The 20,075-nt window shown below is 34.6% G+C and overlaps 1 protein-coding gene across 2 annotated transcripts in view; it reads right to left on the reverse strand.

Annotated features, from left to right (window-relative positions):
• The window catches only part of CNTN5 (contactin 5), a 1,232,567-nt gene extending 1,219,026 nt beyond the window's left edge, over window positions 1-13,541 (reverse strand). The window contains exons 1-2 of one of the 2 annotated variants that reach the window (XM_073239418.1): window positions 13,408-13,541; window positions 12,781-12,887 (exon numbers count right to left, since the gene is read on the reverse strand). The gene's annotated coding sequence lies outside the window, so the exon portion shown is untranslated. Of the gene's footprint in view, window positions 1-12,780; window positions 13,106-13,407 lie in introns of those variants that run through there. The other variant, XM_037025637.2, reaches the window with a different exon arrangement.
• Between the last annotated feature and the right edge of the window lie 6,534 nt (window positions 13,542-20,075).

The following is a 20,075-nucleotide window of genomic DNA, read 5'->3' on the forward strand; positions in this document are numbered from 1 at the left end:
AGGTAAAGGGAGCTTGTAAAAGTGGACTGGAACAGCCTGCTATGTGCACAAGGCCTCTTGTAGTATAGTAGTTTAAATCACAGGCGGCCAATTAGGGTTAAGGGCCTGAAGTCAGCTTCCTCCAGACTCCATATTTGTTTACCAATCTTCAACAAGTCAAAAATTCCAAATTCACAACTGACCTCAGGACTTATAAAGGGATATTTATCAAAGCTGGAAAATACAAGTTCATTAGCTTAGTTTAAATCCTTAAAATACTTACACATGAGATGTGGGTCAACATATGTGTATTTTTGTCCCAGAACCACAAATATTAGGGAAGGGCCTGGTGTTCACTTACACATTTATATTTTATGTATAATATGTCATAATGAGATTTGATTGTTACTTTGTATTCTTCACATACTAAGTATAAGAAAGACTTTTTTCTGTGCAGTGAATATTAACATATATTAATCAGCTAATGGAATTTTTTTCTGCAGTGAGTTATAATTAATGCTTTAAGAGAGAGTATAGCACATAAAATATTTTCTTCATGTTGTTTATTGAATAACCGGTATAATACCGTTAAAGACATTAACACAGTTCTCTTATTTCATTGATCATCAGAACATTCATAGAGTGCATTCATAGCCATATGAAAAAACAAACAAAACAACATATAGAGGATAGGTCACTGGGTGGTATGCTGAGTCAAAGTCAGACAGCATATACAAGTTTTATTTTTTTATTACAATTAGGAAAAGAAAATTGGACGAATAATTAGTCATATTGGCATTGTCAGATAAAGAACAAAACCCAAACTTACATAGAGGCATATAGTAAGAATACTTGCTGAGAGCCCATTCTAGCTTATACTACATTAAAGGTAATTGTTTCTTACATTGTATTTCTCAATGCTGACATCTTCAATGCTCTGTGTTATTTAGAGCATTGTACGTTAGGATGAATGGCTAATTTAATTAAATAAATATTTTACTGGTTTGTTATGCAAAGTAGTTTATAAAAAGTGATCAAAATGTATTACTTCAAAGGAGCTTGTAATCTCCTGATGGAGGAAAAGTAAAATTATGCATGGAAATATCTGGAAGAATATTTTTTGGCAGAAGAAATAATGACAGCAAAAAGAGATGGAAAGTTTAATGACTCGTTTTGGTAGAAGTGTGGCTCATTCTAAAATGTGTACATTGGTATAACTGCTGAAGAGCCTAGAAAGGGTTTCTAAAGATCAGTTATGGAACTTCTTCATGGCATACTTCTAAAGAATCTAAAATGTGTTCTTCAAACACTAGGAACCATTAATGTTTTCAAAGAAAAGAAATGGCATGACAAAACTCGAGTCTGAAAATCATTCAATCAGAATGATTGACATGTTGAAGAATAAAAGGAGAGAAATCAGTTTAGAGATGTTATTCCAGTAAAAGAAGTGCTGAATTACTATTGGGTGAGTGGGATTTGGAAGGCTAGTTTGAATGGGAAAGGGCTCATTTATCCAAAATGTTTTCTTTGCTTGAAACCTTTTCTATCCTAGTAGAACTGTCTCTTCTTCATCTCTCCATTGGATCTTTTGTATACAGTGGAGGGGAAAAGTAAAATAATGCTATATCTGGCTTTTCACAGATATGCATTTTATTTCTGAGAAAACTTGGCAATGGCTAAAAGCATTTTTAATTGACATTTTGCAGCTATTTATTTCTTGGTTTCAGTTAATATGCAAAGGGAATAAGAAGTAGATCAACTCAAAAGAGTTAAACGGATGGGCAGGAAAAGTAGGTTAAAAACTGTTTTATCAACATAGAAAAATGTTCAAAATATTAGGCACTGATTAAGACAAAAATAAGATACATTTTCATCTATTCTGTTGTGTATAGAACAATAAGTTTGGTAATACATTGTATTGACTACAATGTGGAGAGAGAGACATTCTAAAGCACTGTTGATGGGAATGTTAACTGTAACAATCCCTTTGGGGGCAACTGGGCACTAAAACCAAAATCTTATATGCACATTCTCATTGACCTAGCAGTTCTACTTCTAGATCTACTCATTTCTACTTCATTTATTTGTACTTGCATATAAAAGTAAATTGATAACAACTGTAAGTGAAGGAAATATTTACAGGAACTTTGCTATATCTTTGTCATAGAGCAGTATGCAATGCCAAAAATTATATACTTTGTTTGAACTGTTAAATAGACATCCAAAATTATTTTAAGAAAAAGATACTGTATTTTCTAGAAGGATGCAGGTATGTAAACCTACTCATGGTGGCTACTTCTGAAGGTAGAACTAGAAGACATTTTAGGGTGGGCATTCAGATTTGATTGTATTAGTTTTATAGTTTATTATTAATTCAATAATGTTGGGATTAAAAAATACATGATGATGGCAGTGTTCATTCAATCAAGACTCTTGGACTTGTAAAAGCTGCTTTATCATGTGGTCACCAGACTGACAACATACCCAACGGAGCAGATCATTTGTAATCTAACAGAAAGCACCTCAGGATCTTATTTAAAGTCATTTTTAGATAGCATTCCACTCTATCGATGAAGAGTTAGAAAACTGATATTATGATATTATCTTTCATTACTGGGAAGTAATTCCTCTACAAAACAATGCCTTTTAAAATTAATTTTAAAACAACATCTGTATTACTTTTACCTAGGGATAAAATATTAATAAGATATATCTATCTATATTTGAGTTTTATTTTCTCCTCGTAAAAAAACTTGAATTACCCTAGTGTGCTTGAAATGAAAAGACAAAAGAAACTAATGATACGGTAATTTTTTCACATAAAGAAACTGATATCAAATAAACCGTTTACCTAAACATTAGCTAAAGACAAACACTAACCAAATAAATACTACATTTAGAAAATGTAGTTAATTTGAAAATAAATCAAGATAGTATCTTAACTTTTAAACATCTATTAAGTTCTAATATGAGGAGACGTCTGATTATGCAGAATGTCTAAAACTACAGAATCAGAATGAGAATGAGAACACTAACTCATTTATTTCTTCTCACTTAATATTTATCAAAGCAAATGCATGATTTTTTTTAATAGACCGCATTTCAGTATTCAATCTGGGAAAATAAAGTGTATTTATATCTGACGCCTGTATCTTGTAAGACAAACACATGCAGAAGAGATAAAAAAAAATACGTTGTTTCAGATGAAATATCAACCCTAGGCATTTTTCTTTTTAAGTATCTCATGATATAAACACTTTCTCATTGAACAATATTTTCTATCAGGTCCCTCTCCTGTCTGTCCTCTCTTTCTCCAGACCCACTTATAGTCTTATCACACCTTTTTGAAAGAGACCACATTTTGTGAAATCTATTGCTCCCGTTTATTCTACTCTATTGAAACCTCTGCAATAATAAAATAATCAGCAAATATTTGAAACTGAGGTTGATTGGTTTTACAAATAAACATATATATATATATTTAAAGTGGCACATAATTCACCACATTAATCATAAAAAATTGTTTCACAGTAACTATTATCCCAGTACCCAAGTCAAGAAAATATTAATGTATATAAATACAATTATAGAAAAAAATTTCTGTAAAATGTTTGCAAATTGAAATAAAATCTTTTTATATTTGTTCTAAGATCTATTGATAATTCACAGTTTTAAAGATTTGTTTTAGTGAATTACATTAGATACCATATTTACACTATGATCCACTTTCATGAAATTGTTTTAATATAAAAAAACATAACAAAAGTGGAAGAAGAAAAACATTTGGGGAACTTACTGTTTTCAAATGAATATATTCTGTACCATTTTGCAGTCACATGGGATTCAAACACATTATCTTAAAAATCTTCCTTTCCTACCAAAATAAAATCTATGCTCTAAATAATTTTGTAAAGGGACATAAAAGACATACTTTTTGAAGCAAAACAAAACACAATAAAATAAAAAAGACACAAAACAGATCTCTTAAAATATATGCAAGTACAATTAAGACCATGAGAAAAAACATTTCATTAACAGCAAATCTATAAGGTTGTGCCAAAAAAATTAGTGATTATTCTCATATTTGGAAAACTGGAGTGATTGTACCCATGTATATTTATACAAAATTCAAAAGGTTTTTCTACCTTCAAATATTTCTTGAAACTACAAGCATGAAAAATAGATTTTTATAAGCAATTATACCTAAGATATGAAGGAAATGATCTGACTCCTGAATCTACAGTCACATTTCTTTATTACAAAAAAAAAAAAAAGGTAGTAGTTACAATCATCCTTCTACAAGGAAAGAAACAAAAGCTTAGAAAGGTTATTGCATTACTCAGAGAAGTACATAGGGAAGCTCTAGTCAGAATTAAACCTGAGTGTAACAAGTACATGCTCTTTCCATGGTCTCCGCATTTGCCATGAACATAATCTCATTTCATCATCTCTGGTGAAATCTCTCCTAGACTCAGCTGTCAACACCCACAGTTATGTTTCCGTTCAATTGTCCTCCCACCTCAAGACCTCGTAAACCACAAAGCCACTGAAGTACAGTGGATTATCCTGAAAAAAAAAATTTATGTTTACTGATTTTAATTACTACACTGAGGAAGTGACTTTTCCAAATCACAGTGAGAGACAAAACTGGGACTGAACCTCATCTTAAATACTATCTAATCTTGAGATGAACTAGTACCCTCTTTTTTTTTTTTAACAAAATCTCTTCTTCAAGTGTCTCTCAGAATCTGTTATATTTCCTCATTTGGATATTTTTTAACAACTCTATTTGCCCTACAGAGTTCTTTCTTTACAAAAATTAACTTTTCTACTTCCTTCTACACATCCATCTCATCTTTGCCAATCTATAATTGAAACCTCCTTCAGGTCCTAGTGCTTCTCATTATGTCTGGGGGTGAGTTTACTCCATCCCCACAATGATCCTTTCTGTTCTTCCAAGGTCGAGTGTCTCAGTGGTTATATTTGCTAGTACATTTTAAGTTTCTTATCAAGTTGTGCCCTGACTGATAAATTTCCACCTTCTCATTGTCAGAGATCAAGCCTCTCACTTCTTTTGGGTCCCCAAAATAAGTGGCACTGTATATATACACTAATGTAAGAAATGCCTGTTAAAGTACATAACTTAAATAAAAAACAAGCTATACAGAATAATTTTTAAGTGCTCATGCTCTATAGATCTCAATATTGTTATCCACAATTAGAACAGCATTTGTAACTCATACAAAAATAGGATATTTTGGTAAGCAGATAAAGCTTAAATGTTAGAATAGGTGGGAATAAAGTCAAAATTTATTTCCAGACTTAAGTTTGTCATTGAAAAACAGACATTCTTATATATTATAACTGCATGACAGTTATTATCCTAATTTTTCAAGAACTGAAAGCATAAGTAACTTTCTTATTATTACAAAGCTAAGTCATAAAGCAAAGACTGAACCCTACAAATCAAACACAAAACCCCCTATTCTATACTGTCTTCCTATATTAAATGTTTTACTGTTAATTATCAAAATAATGTTTACTACAGCTCTGCCTGCTGTTACTACTGTTATCTGAAAGGGGCTGTATAAGTAAAGCTTCATTACTTTTTAATGAAATCCACCCCCTGTAAAATAAGCATCACTAGCACTGTTAATATTCATAGTTAATAACTTTAAGAAATCAAGCTTCTTTATAATCATGTTTTAAAAACTGAGTTTTCTTAACAGCATCTAAGCCATACTTATTTTACCTCAGGTTCAGCTGTTTCATCTCAAACTAGATGGCTTTAAAGATACTAAAGTTAGCCATGTAATGAAACATAGAAAAACACAGCACTAATTAAAGTGAAGCTCTGAACCAAAGTTAGTTCAAAATAACTTAGAGACTAAGAAGTAAATGCCACAGTTACAAAACCAATGCTAGCATGAAATACTCAAAGCTGGAAAGATTCAGTACGAGAAAACTAACAGCAGTCACCAAAAGGAGAAATACTGAAAATATGCATTTTAGCTGTATATAACTTTATCACTGCACATTTCATTTTGAATCACATTCACCCTATGTGCTTATTTCCTCCACCAGCCCATGAACTATTTAAACCTCTTTATATTCTTACTTAACAGCAATTGCCCATAGCAGACCATTTGAGTGAGTGAAATAATGTAGAATTGCTTTAAATATGAAAGGAATTACTTTTCATTCATTTTACTCACTGAGGTGTACACTAACAAGACCACCTTAACAAATCATCTGTACACATTTGTCACCTTTAAATATACAGTACTTAAAAGGAAAAAGTTTTACAATATGAAGTCATCCCATATAGATGCAGGAAAAAAAATCTCATGTCACAATTTGGTTTTAAAAAAGACATGTGTAAATAATGTTATGTCAGAAGCCTAGCAATGTATTAACCACTTTCACTGAATTGCACTATACTGATTTTAGGCTTATCATGTTCAGTTCTACTAAAGATAAATTTTAGCATGTAGATTCATTCTAAAATAATTTACATCACATTATAAAAATTAAGCAAGACAAACTTTGGTCAGACACAGTGATAATACTATTACAGATTCAAATTTGCTCCTATTAACTTCCTTTAGCATTATAACAGTAAACTAGAATTTATATGTTTTGATATTTAAATTCTAAAACTCAGATTAGTGCTGCCTATTTCTAGCAACTCATTTTCTGCTCTGCATTTTATTAATCTAAAATCATTACCACCCTAAAGAAGCCAATGATTTATATTTTATCCAAACTTGCCAATATATGGGAACATTTTCTCACCCGTATTTCTCATTGAGTTTCTATTTATTTTAGTACCCTATTAAACATTTATTACTAAAAAAACCCCACAAAATTGTCAATCCATTAAAAAAGTATTAACAAAATAAACTGATGGTCCTTCATAAATATACAGTGGAAAAAAGCCAGTGAATCCCTTTTCCTCTTCTTACCAGGTTTTTTAACTGAAACTGTTGAAAACCTTCCCCTATTTGATTTAGCTGTAGAGTGCACACTAAATTCATTGTAAAAAGGTTCACATCTACCAATTAAATTTGTCTAGACATTCAGTTCTTGGTTAAGAGAATGTGGGTATAGCTGCTTTCTCTCAGTTAATATAATTGAATTTAAAATTTTCTAATTTTAAAAGACAATGTTTTACAGATAATCAACAGCAGCCAGTAAGTTACATATGCTTATATCCTAATCTTGATTTAAAGGATATAAAAATGATTAAGATTTTCAAGAATAAAAAGGTATAAATATAAAAAGCTCTGACCTAGAAATTTAAGAAAACAGGGTTCTCATTCCATCTTGTCCATTAAGTGTAATGAATGAGGAACCCATTGCTCCACTGCCTTATATTTTTATTTATTTCTCATTTATTTTATGATAAATATATGAAAATAGGAGCTCTGTAAGGCTCCTTCCAACACTAAATTGTATGTACTCTGTCACTCTTTCCAGTGTCTTAAGTTATTTATCAATAACTCATGAGACCTGTGCTTAATGAGGTAGTTACATTAGCATTAGAAACTCTTATTCACTAGTTCACACATTGCCATTTAAATAATGGCATTAAAAGAGGAAAAGTATTGAATTATGAAGTTTAAGGTTTCAATTCTACTATAAACTATATGAATTTTGAAGTTCCTATCATCAAATATAGTCAAAACTAGAAAAATTAATGATCACTAACAAATTGTTTTATTAATTTTTCAATATGAGAGATGAGATTTAGTCTATATCTTTTAGAGAATATGAAGTTTCAAAATAGCAAAATAAAGCAAAACACAAAATCTAAGCTTTAATATAAGACTTTTCACAATGATTTTGGAAATACATGAGAACACTTAAATTTGTTTAGGAGACCAGGCAACAATTTAATATTTAATGATCATTAAATACCAATTAAATAAAAATTTATTTCTAGAAAACAAGAATTTGACTCACCTGTATCTTCCAATTAATATTAATCTTAATCACCAGGGATTTCATCTAATTCTGTCATTTTAGAGGTTATAAAGTGCAGTAGTAGCGCAATAAATATTACATGACGGAAAAGTGAATTCTTTCACAAAACTGAAATGGGAACCCGAGAATTAAAATTTTTCTAAACTCTTTGTTACCTTTACATTTTGTTTAGTTTCAGAAGTTCCTCAATACATTTAAATATGAAATTTAATACCTGAGAAAATAAAGATGCAATTTTATGTGCTTAAAAGTAATTTTTCAGCATATAAATGTACCACTTTCCAACTAGTAATCTAATACAAATTCCTGAACTAGTGAAATATTTGTGAAAATACATTAAAAGATCTGTTTGCAGCTCCAGACATAGTCTGTTATAATGTATATCTCAGTAAGAACCACATATCTTTTTAGCCTGATGATGAAAGTTTCTGCCAAAATTATAACAATCAGGAGAGAAAGAGAACTTCAATCCACGTTTTATCGCCTAAGTTATCAGCAAAATTTTTCTAAGTTCCAAGTGCAATAGTTAGTATTGGATCAAAATGGAAAATGAAATCTTTCTGATGCCTTAAGAGCTATAAGGATGATCAGGAGCAGACTCCTATTCCCCTCATAAAATGTATATATGCATGTAATTATACTTTTCCAATCAATGGTAACAAGAGAGTTTTTGATCACTCAGGTACATTAAATATTTTTTTCATCTTCTTTGTCCATCTACCTTGCTTAAATTTTGGACAATGTTCAGATTAGTTACTTTAACTCTTAGGCAGATCCATATTTTAGAGTAAAGACACAAACTCTAAAGGTATGCTTGCAGGAAAGCATGTATAAATACCTTGCTTTCTATCAAGGTCTCAATAGTTTTGGTCTATACAAGTGAGTACAGGCAGTACCTGGAACCATGCCTGACATAAGAGGAAATGCCCCAATTAAATAAATACTTTTTATTTAATTAAAAAGTAGTATCCACTAGGAAGAAAGTTATTAGGTCATTATGGAATTTTAGGGGACCACTAAGACCAGGGAAAAAAATCAGTTTTGCACCTGTGTTGTCAATTTTATCTAATGAAACATTTTTTGGAACTATTTAAAAATGATAGTGATCACAAGGAATTGAAACTTAACAAACACATGGAAAAATAACATGACTGTAATTTCTAAAATTATTCATGAATAACAAAACTCGTATCATTTAACATTAAATTAAGAGATGGTGGATTCACTTATATTTTTGATTTCCTTAAAAAAGACAGAATTTTTATTTATTTTTCAGAATTATATTATGACCCTATTTCTGGAGTTCCATTTCCAGTACCAAAGAAAAGGTATTCTATATGTTGGCTGGTTTTTAAGTTTTATGAGCTGATGTTAGAAGGCAATAATGTCAAAAGTATAATATGTAATACTCTGGATTACAAAATTAAAGACCTGTGTTTTAACTTAAGGGATTGATAGGGAAAGCTTATGCTCATATATATAATAGGTAAAACATAAATGGCATTAAATACATGGTTTCATATCAAGTTTATAGGATATAATTTAATACTGCCAAATAACTTTGATGAAAGAATTTAATCATAACAACTTCCTAGACAGTATATCTGTGTGTGTGTGTGTGTGTGTGTGTGTGTGTGTGTGTGTGTGTATACTGTATCAATGAAACACCACTAAATGTGTTTTATTCATTTTTAATAAAAATTGTTCACTAAAAACCTGTTTAAGTGTCTAGGGAGAATATAAACTGGTAATGTTTCATTTATCAGAAACATTCTAACTATACATTTGAATATCAAAATAGGTAAATTAGTAGGGTATTGAGATGGGACATAGTTCATAATAGTTTTTAATCCTGTATCTTAAGTGTTAAGGAGTTTTATATACTTCATTACTTTTTAAAATGCACCAGACTCTAATGTAGAGTATTGATCACAAATGCCCAGAAAATAGACCTCTGCACAGATTCTACTGCTTTGAACTTCCGACCAGCCTCTTTCCTGCTGTAAAGTGTTAAGTTCATATTACATATTAGCACAGCCTTATAACACTAATCTACAAAATATCTTGTGAGAAACACACACCTTTACGTTTGTATCCTCAGTAATAACAAATATATGAATAAATCTGAGCTCCTGAAGTCAAAATTTTGAGACACCAAATTGTATAAACATATGGACCCACTTATATTATGAGAAATAAATATCCAACCTCTTAGTAAAATGTTTTTAAAAATATATTTAAAAATACAGACAAGTCAAAGACTATAGTTAATCAAAATATGTGTGGTAAGATGGATTCAACAAATCACAGTATTTTAAATATCTTGGCTTCATAAAATCCAGAATTATTTTTTGATCAATGGGGGACACTAAGGTCTGCTATAAAACTTTGTTGTAGCCAGTGGAACTTAAATATAGCCAAATCATCTTTACACTACTACAGCCATCTAAACAATCTTTTTTTTAATTTCACACAAACATCTTTTGTTTTTCCTAGAAGTAAGATTAACTCCAAAATTGCTTGACCATCAGAGCATTCCCTTACTTTCTTCATCTGGAGAGCCCTCTTCCTTTCACTCACACCCTCTGATCTTTAACACTAAGTAAATTTTGACACTAAACCACAGTCTAACCTCTATCCTGAAGGTGGTGGAGGTCTTCTAAATTGTTAAATATATAAAATGTCTTTATATATAAATCCAATAAGTGTGTGTGTGTATTAAATGTCTATATAGAAATATATGCATTTAAAATTTGTATATATATATATAATTCAAACCTGGTCCATTTTTAATAGACAGTCTTACTTAACTGAACACAAATTGAAGTAATCTTTCACAAACAACTAATTTTTAAAATTTTTTTCAATAAACAAAGACTATGTGTATGTTAATGGTTTGATTTTTTAGTTCATTTCCCAACTTAATAAAGATTTAAATACTTAAAAATTGAAGTATTGCTCACCTTAAAAAGCATTAAGGTGTTTCAGTGATCCATTTAAAAATTCCAGAACTGGAGCTTCTCAGATCTATTTTCAAATGCATCCTGATGTATACATTCCCCACATCTTATAGACAGTCTGGCTTTAGTTTATCTACTGGGGCAATAATGCTTTTTATAACTTTTGAGAATTCTAACTTTCTATTCAGTTGTGTATGGATTCCAAGAGAAATAAAAAATAGCAGTTATTCTACCCATTTCTTAGTTTTCAGAAGTTTTAAATAAGAACAAGGTAAAGACTCTACCAATTCCCTGCACAAAAACATTGGCATTTATATTGTAATAAGCATCTCACTGATTTTCTCTCTCAAATAAGCTTTAATACCTCACCATACTCCAGCTAAGTTACTTTCCTAAGTCTTTTTTATTTTTTATATCACATTTCCTTTATCAACTTTTAACTTTGAATTTTGTGCAATGCTTCCTTTACTAGACTTAGTTGTTCTTTACATGTAATATCTTTTATGTTAATCTTTCTGTGACATATTATTACATAGTCTTCTTTTTCCATTTGAATCAGAGGAAAAACATACCTGTCAAGTTTGCGACTCAATATATTCCACGTTGAATTTAACAATAATTTGAGTATGAAGTAGGAAAATATGCAAATAAACATTTGTAAGGTGCTTAAAACTGACTACAGGTATTAAGAAAAAAAATAAGCATGTAATCGTTACTAATTCTTTAAAGTTTAGGGTCACAATATTAATCATAATGAATTCCTTTAAGCTTGCTGGGATAGTCAAAAGTATTTCTGTAGTTCCAATGTAATTCAATAGTAACTAAAATACCTCCATTAATTTTGAAATTTGACCTAATGAACATCTACTTCTTTCATCCTATTTCCAGAATTAAAATGGAGAATTAGGTAGAAATATGGCATCTCTAAATGATTTTATCTTTTAAATTAAGAATAAACAAATAGTTGAATATAGCTAAGGCATTTCATATACAACAGTTTAAAAGTTTTCTGCTTCCAAACTTGCCTTTAAATTATCGTGGTGAGCCATATTTTTCATGCTGGAGAGGCCATAAGATTTTAAAAGAAAACAATTCTAAAGTATGTAGTGGATTCTTGTTCTTTCCAAATAAGGTTAGTTAAAGTAACTTAAAAATTCTAAAGTTGTTAGAGCAATTCTCAGCTCATTGTTCACCACGTTCATATACATATGCAAATTAATATTCTCTCCCACTCTTCAACAAAAATACTCAGTAAGAACATCTGAACGTATATTAATACTCTTTAAAAAAATATCCCTCACATTCCTACACGACATTTGGAAACTACCTCAGCCATAATCCAAGATACTGTTCTTTTAGTTTCTGGAACTTTGTATAACTCCACTTACAGAGCATCGTTACTGAATTTTAACAAGTGATTGCACCGCCAGATGTCCAGTTTGGGCTCTGTTCTCACAAGCACATCGTTCACTCCCAAGACGTACACATTCAGCACCTGAGAACGACAACCTATTTTCTGAACATTTAGTTTCTTTCGGAGAAAAATTCTTCCCTGTCCTGGCCTTTATCACCTTACCGTTCAGCTGCAGGCACAGTTTACTCTTATTATGGGTGGTGTTCTGGGATACCCAAATGGGTCGTATTTACTCTTGCTTCAACTTTTCTGACATAAAATCCCAGCAGAGAAAAATAACATGTTAGAATGAAAGAAAGCTTTATCTCACAGTTTTTAAATTCTGGCAACATGGCAAGACAGAACGGCTCTGCAGAAGCGAACGTGTCCAACACCGAGAGGCGGGAGGTGAGGCGCACAGTCGCCGACAGCGGTCCCCGCACAGCCGCGCCGGCCACTTACCCGAGACGCCGGCCGCCCTGTCCTTTCCCCGCGCCTCAATTCCCGCCTCGCATCCTCCTGCCCGTCGGCGCAGTTCAGGCGGAGCCGTTCCTTGGGTCCTTCTCTGCCTGTGGCAGAAGAGAATCGCGGAGTTTGTTTCTGGGTTTGGGTTTTCTTTAAACCATTCAGAGGGAATCCTCCGCCTTGGCCCGCTCCTCCCGGAGGGGGGGACGCAGGTAGCGCGCTCCCCGCCCGAGCGTCGCGGCACCTGGGCGGCTGCCCGCGGAGGCCCCGCTCCCCGCTCGGAGGCGCTGAGAGCGAAGCAGGCGCGGCGCCGCCTCAGGCTGAGCGTCTGGGGCTCGCGCGCTCGCCTCCACTGCGCCCGCGCGCCCCGCGCCGCGCGCCCCTGCCTGGCCCCGCCCCGCCCGCGCCTCGCCGCCCCTCGCCGAGGAGGTCCCCGGCTTGAAGGTCTGTGTGCCTGGAGGAGGGCTCCCTGTGTCTGTCTCGCCGGGTCGCCGGTCGGGCGGCATCTCCCTCCGCGCCTCCCCGCGCTCCCCGCTCGGCACCTGCGAGTTTCCCCGCCACAGGCCGCGGGACGCCGCCCGCCGCTCCCGCCCTTGCCGCCGGCTGCCGCCCGCTCGCTGGTACCTCCGCCGCGGCCGCGCCGGCTCGGGCGGACTCCACACTTGTGGGAATTTCTGAGGTTCTGACTGGGAAGCGCTGCGCTCCGTTCACGCCCTTGCGAGTTTTACCTGAGGACCATGAGGCTCCCTGACTGTTCCTGTCTCTCCGGGTTCCGCCCCCAGCCCCGTGTCAGTTCCGCACACGCTAAGGGAATAGTCGGCTCAGTCTCAGCGGCTTTTTTCCCCCTGAATTTTTATATCACAATGGGTGTAATTGGAAAACTAACACAGGTAGTAAATCCACCGTGGCAGCTTTAGTGCCATTGTTCTGCTAGTCCTCCCCTCTACTTTTCCTCTCGCAGTCTTGAGTTATTCTCTAATTCTCTGGGATCGTGGTGGTGCTGGCTGAGCGTTTGTTTAAAAAAATTATATTGCATTTCCTTTGCAATGCCTTTCCACAGGTACTGCGGTCGGCACCTGTTTTTAATGGAACTGGAGCCGCAGGTACTGCGTTCTGATTCTGTGCGTCTGTATCCGAGGCTTGTGGGGGCGTCAGGTCGCACGCGGTGTCCGCGTTTCACGGGGGCTTGAGCCCCGCCAGACCTGCGCGGGGGCGGATCGTGCTCGCTGAGCCCCCAGTGGGGTCTGCCTGCTCTAATTGTCAGGGAGTGGACAGCGCCGTACAGCCTGTAGCTGGACGCTTTCCTGCCACTGGCCCTGTGTTCTTTCTCTGGCAGCTCCTCTGGTAATTAAAATTAGTCTTTTTCCTGTTTCTTGGCTTCTTCCCATTCATCCACACATGTACAAACATCCAGTCTCTGCTTTTAATGGCTACCCTCAGGATGTAAGCTGATTTCTCGTTCCATAGCAAAGACAAATTTGTGTGTTCACATTTAATGCTTCTCTACCCTTCCATACTTTTTATTTTCTTTTTCCCCGCTTTCCAGTAATTAGGTTATTTTCTTTATGTGTTAACCGAGGGCTTGTTACCGAGATTTGACTTCTCTGGGCTTTTTCTCTGCTTCACTGGCTCCACTCCTGCATCAGGCTGTTGGTTCACACAGAGAATCACCAGGACTTTTATAACCTCTTTAAATATATCACAAAATAGATACAAAGTCTATACGAGCTTAAAGCATTGTTTTTATTGTGCCATGAGGTTTTTGCCTTTAAATGTTTATTATAATTGAACACATTCAGCCTCAGTGGGGGATATAGAAGGTGAACTTGCTTGTAAGATTTTTTTTCACTTCTTAGAACACCTTTCTTTAAATGTGATATGATAATTTTGGCATTTCTGTCATCTCAAATCATTTATTTTCTTTCAACTAGCATTGCTTCAGAAAGGATTTTAAGTTGGCTTGTAGAAATGTATTCAATTAAAAATTAATTAAAATGTAGGTCAGTTAATCAAGACATAAGGCAAAGTGATAGACAGGAGAGATATGGAGCCAGGAATAGGATTTAGAGAGAGATAAAAGACTTACATTTTAAAAATGGCCCTAAGTTTACCACTAAGGTAGTTAGTAGCCAACGCGAAGAAGGAAATACAGTCACATGATTCATAGTACCCTCCCATAATTAGTGTGAACAGTTCATTTAAAATTCATGTTTCAAATAATAGAGATGAATTAAATCATTCTCCTTTATTAATAAAATAATGTAAAGGCTCTACGTTTTGGCTTTATAAAGGAAGCAATATTATCACAGTTGGACATGAATATATTTTTGCAACAAATTGATGATTTAATAGCACTTCTCCTTTCAAGGTTATCTGATAATTTATCGTGGAGGGATTTTTGTGCTGTATGTATTCACATTGTTGTGTTTGGAAAGTGAGGGGTATATAGATCAGGTACACCTCTGTATCCTACTGTAGCCACGAGGTTCAGGTATAAACAATTCAGTGTTTGAAATTAGAAAGAAAAACAGCAATGCATAAAGGAAAAAGCAGAGAAAATTTCCTTGTAGGGGGTCTTCCAAGAAGGAACAAACTAACTCATGTTTTCTGAGAATCCATCAACTTTACACATGAATCATACCTAAGATTTCTCTATTATACTCATGTGAAAATGGAAATTTTAAATTTTGTCCTGAATTAGAATTGTCTTTTAAAGACATAGGTATTCATGCCCATAATAAAATTCCAGTGCTGCTTACTTCAAAAGGTTGTTTTAAAGAGACCACTTGTTTATCTCTATTTTAGAAGTTTAGGGACTTAAAAAAAACAGTCAGCTCATATCATATCTACCCTGATTAAATATCATTTAAACATTAACTGAATTGAAAATACTGTTTGTAAATGAATTAAGTGGTATAGTGGGTCATTTTCTCCGTACTATGTTTAGTGTACCTCAACCCAGCTGTCTTGTTGTGTATGTGATCTTGTTGTCTAACCATCTTTGTATAAATGTCTTAATCTCTTTATCTCTTGGTCCCCATTGGGCAAGTGAGCAGATGTGGCACATCTGTAGCAGTTGAATTGCCTCTAAGCTTTTGTCTTATTTGTGTTACAGATTTTTTCTTTAAATCATGCCCTCCTTTTCCTCTCCTTTCATTTAATTCAAATAAGGTTCTAGGTTCTAGTTAATACACCATAACTATTATTTTATCCCCACAAATTGTACCATAAAATGTAGGGAAATAGCAATATTCAATTCAAATCAAGTTCAGCCCTCTTTCTTACATCACCTGCTTTGCTTATTGGAGCCACTTTTCAGCATTTGCACTTTCTGTTTTGATGTTTTAATCCTTTATGTTATATGTTAAAAAGAATATTTAACATGAAAGTACTTAGGAATAAAATTAAATCACAATCTTACATGTTGATATACACTAGTATTCCCTATAAATAAAACACGAAGATCCCTAAGTAAACTTTTACTTGAAGTGGACAACATAAGATGATTTTAATTTTATTTTGGGTTTCTTAGAACATCAGTTTTAGTACTTACACAGCAGCTGTTTTGTGAAAGCAGAAATAAACATATCTTAATCAGACTTGGAAAAAAATACTGACTTAATTAATTTAACAGCTGCTTCAGGAACCAACACTGAAGAACATAGCCTACTTTGTGGATGTCTTGATAACATCTGCAACCAAAACCATTAAGTAGAAGTGGAGCTGCTCTAATTTGGCTGTTTGTAGCTCTTAGTGCCAAGTTTTGTTTACAGAGGCTGAAGGCATGACTGACCTCCTATAAGTGGCTCTCATGCTCACCCTCTGTGCCATCTTGGTCTTACAAAAATGTGCTTCCTTAGGAAAGAACAAAAAACACTGGCAGTTAAACTAAGATTTTAGAACATAGGAATAAAAGCTGAAATCTTACTAATTTAAAAGTAAACTTTACTGTTAGTTTCTCTCAGTAGCTTTTTAGATAAGCACTTGCATATTTTTTCTTAGATATAGCTCCAGTCTAAGGATACTTATCAGTTTTAATACACTTATTTATAGATGTCTAATTTCCATTTTGTATAATTCTCTCTTGCCAAGATCTTCTTATATAAAGTCGGTTCTGTAAAAAAACAAAACCTAGGATCCTTTTGTTGACCAGACATGACCAGGTATGTCTCCAAATAGTCTGTTTATAAACCAGTCTTCTCAATCTGGAGTAAATATCTCTAATTACTTCATATGTTCTAATTTACTGTGTCTTGTTTTAAAGAATTTTCATGCATGTATTGCATCTTGATCATTTCTCCTCTCTTTCCGGTCTCTCAGGTGCATTAACCTGACCTTTCTTTGACTCTGCACTAAATGAGAATAATCGTCCTTCAAAAAAATTGCTATCAAATACTGTACCCGATTTCTATTCCAGCCCTCCCTGGTCTCATTTACATATGGACTCATATTTTTTTCCTAGTTCATATTTATAAACCCTGCTAAATAATTTTATGTAGGTCTTTATATATAGAACTAGACTGTATGCTTCCTGTGGACCAGGAACTGAATTACCTTTACTGAAGATTACTCTGCTGAAGATTAGTGTTTAAACTTATTTATTGGTTATGTAGTGTACATACAGGAAACCTCATTTGTTTTTCATAGATTCACTCCAATAGTCTGCATTATGAAGCGCAAGCAGAATATTTTCACTAAATTTTCTGTTCACCAATAAGTATGTAGTTAGCAAATGCGACCACTAGATGGCACGCATGTTCTAATTAGGAATGTCAGGTTCTGTTCAGGGGATTTTCTGACTTTTTAGGGAACTGAGAGGAACCCCCAAATTAGCATTTGACGCTTTCAGAAAAGTTAATTGTACAGTTTAACATACCAGAGCTAATAAACACATTGGCAAGTTGGAAAGTTTCAAATATTTAATAGGTGATCTTTCTCTTTGGGGCAAAATAAGAACTAGTACTATTTGATGAGGGCTAACTATGCACTAGGCACTGAAGTCGGTATGCCTTAAATAAATTGTCCCATTTTATCATAATGGTCTAACTGAAACTCAAATTCAAGTAGTACACTTCCACTGAGTGTTCTTCACCAGTTCATTAAACCAATCACTATTTTGATTAGAGTAAATCAATCAAATCACGACAAAACAACTTGTTACCAGATGCAGAGACCTCGTGTGTAGAGAATGCAATAAAAGGAAAACAATTTTAGCACAAGTGCATAACAAGATAAAATGCCATATTAAACCTATTAGTTGGCAATTTATGACATTTTGTATGTTCTCAGGGACATATGATTCATTTAAGTCCCGTTTATCAGGAACTCACTACTCTGAGCACTGTAGAACAACGAATGAATTTAAATATGAGGCTTTAATGAAAATTTTTTCATATACTTCAAAAAGTGAATAATTATATATTCTCTCCTTCTAGTGTTTTGCTTGAATAATACCTAATTCAGTGTGCTAATTGTCACATAATGGCTCACGATTTTGGAGGAAAATACATAGTCTTAACAATAAGTGGTGTTTTCTTCAGAAAGATTGCATTTTGGTGTTTCAGATTTATTGCCACCAATCCTATTTATATCTGGTTGGCTCTCTGTAAATTAAAAAAAAAAAATTCCTATCACCATATCAGGATCAGCATGGTGAGACAGGGACCGTGGGTGTAGTCAGAGTAGGGTGAGGGCCTCCAGGAAAAGCAGGGCAGAATATTTACAGTCAGAGCGATGTAACAATGGGCAAAGAAGTCCCTACTGAAACTCTGTGCTAAGCATTATGCAAAGTCAAGGTCACACTAATTCTCTAGAGTAAAGATATAGACATCTTCAGTGAGATCAGTTAAAAGTCAAAAGGCCAGGAGCAACTTGGCCTGGAATGTTTGAGTGTTCTGCAAGGGTATCAGCAATCAAGGGCTGACAATGCTACTCTGCTGTCAGCCCTAGCAATCAGACTATGACCCAGCTCACCTTGAGGACAAGGGCAGGTGGTACAAGTCCACACCCCTAAGTCTTCTTTTGATGTTCTCGAAAAATCCTCAATTGCCTATAAAACCCCTAGACAACGCACCATCACAGGCTCTCTTGTACCCTCCTGGCATAAGCCAGAAGCTCTATTCTCTCACTTTATTTCTAAAAAAGCCTGTACCTTGCTCTCCTACCTTGAGTGTTTGTAAAGGTCATTCTACGGCTTCGTGAACAAGAACCTCGGCATCATTGGCACCCAGAAATTGATTTGTTCTTCTACCTGACCACCACCAACCATCACTTACAGTAACTGGCAACAATGAAGACATCAGAACTCTGCTGGCTCCCCATGGAATAGCTACATAGGCTTTGCTGCTGACAGTGGTAAAAACTTGCTTTGTGTCTGAAATTTTGAAATATAACTTAAAAACCATGAAAGTACAGATACAACACGAAAACTTTATGCTTAAAAAGCACCTTTCTTGTAAGGATCCCAAGCCCATTTAATATCGCAACACAAATTAATCACTTTAGTATGGCTATATGACGCTGCTTTCATGCACCATTGTTTCCCAAACCACATGATTTGCGTGCACACATGAACTTTACATGAAGGGAAAGAATCATACACTGAACCTTTCAGGGCAGTTTGCGGAGATGTACCTAATGAGATGAGAACAAATTGCTTCAGGTGGCAAAGTATATTATACTGTAACTTTATTATTAATATTTATTTATTATTAATTATTAGTTCACAAAGAGCTGAAAGTCTTGTAGTGAAAAGAAGGGACTCTAAGTTGGACAGTTCCCAGAAAAGTGAAATGACTGAACAAGGTCGCCACAATCCACTCAGGCTTTTCCTAAGTGTTGTCTGCTAGTGAGGCAGCAGATACTAGTTAAGAACCTACCAGCAGAAAAAAATATCAAAACCCACTGGAAAACAATAGGAGACAAGAAACAATTGACAGTGTTCGCTGAAAAATGACAACAGTGGGTGTTCTACACTCATCATGAGCCTTAGGACAGTGCCACCAACAGTGACAAGCCCTGAAGGATAGGCAGTATGGTTGTTTTATAGTGGAAATCAACATAATTAACATATAATTAGCTATTAGTATTCGTGAAAACTGCATGTTTGACTAGGAGAAGTTTGAAAAATTTAATAGAAAAATCAGTAAGTCAGAACTTTTTTCAGTATTAGATGAATGATGGGAAAAACCTTCAGTTTTCTGAACAAAAATTGCTCTTTTAATAAGGTAGAAAGAACCCGATTTCCATATTCATGGAGGGACTCACTGGGAGGAATGTGACTTTACACCCAG

Source organism: Manis javanica, chromosome 6 (genome assembly GCF_040802235.1).
Source record: "Manis javanica isolate MJ-LG chromosome 6, MJ_LKY, whole genome shotgun sequence".
NCBI lineage: Eukaryota > Metazoa > Chordata > Mammalia > Pholidota > Manidae > Manis > Manis javanica.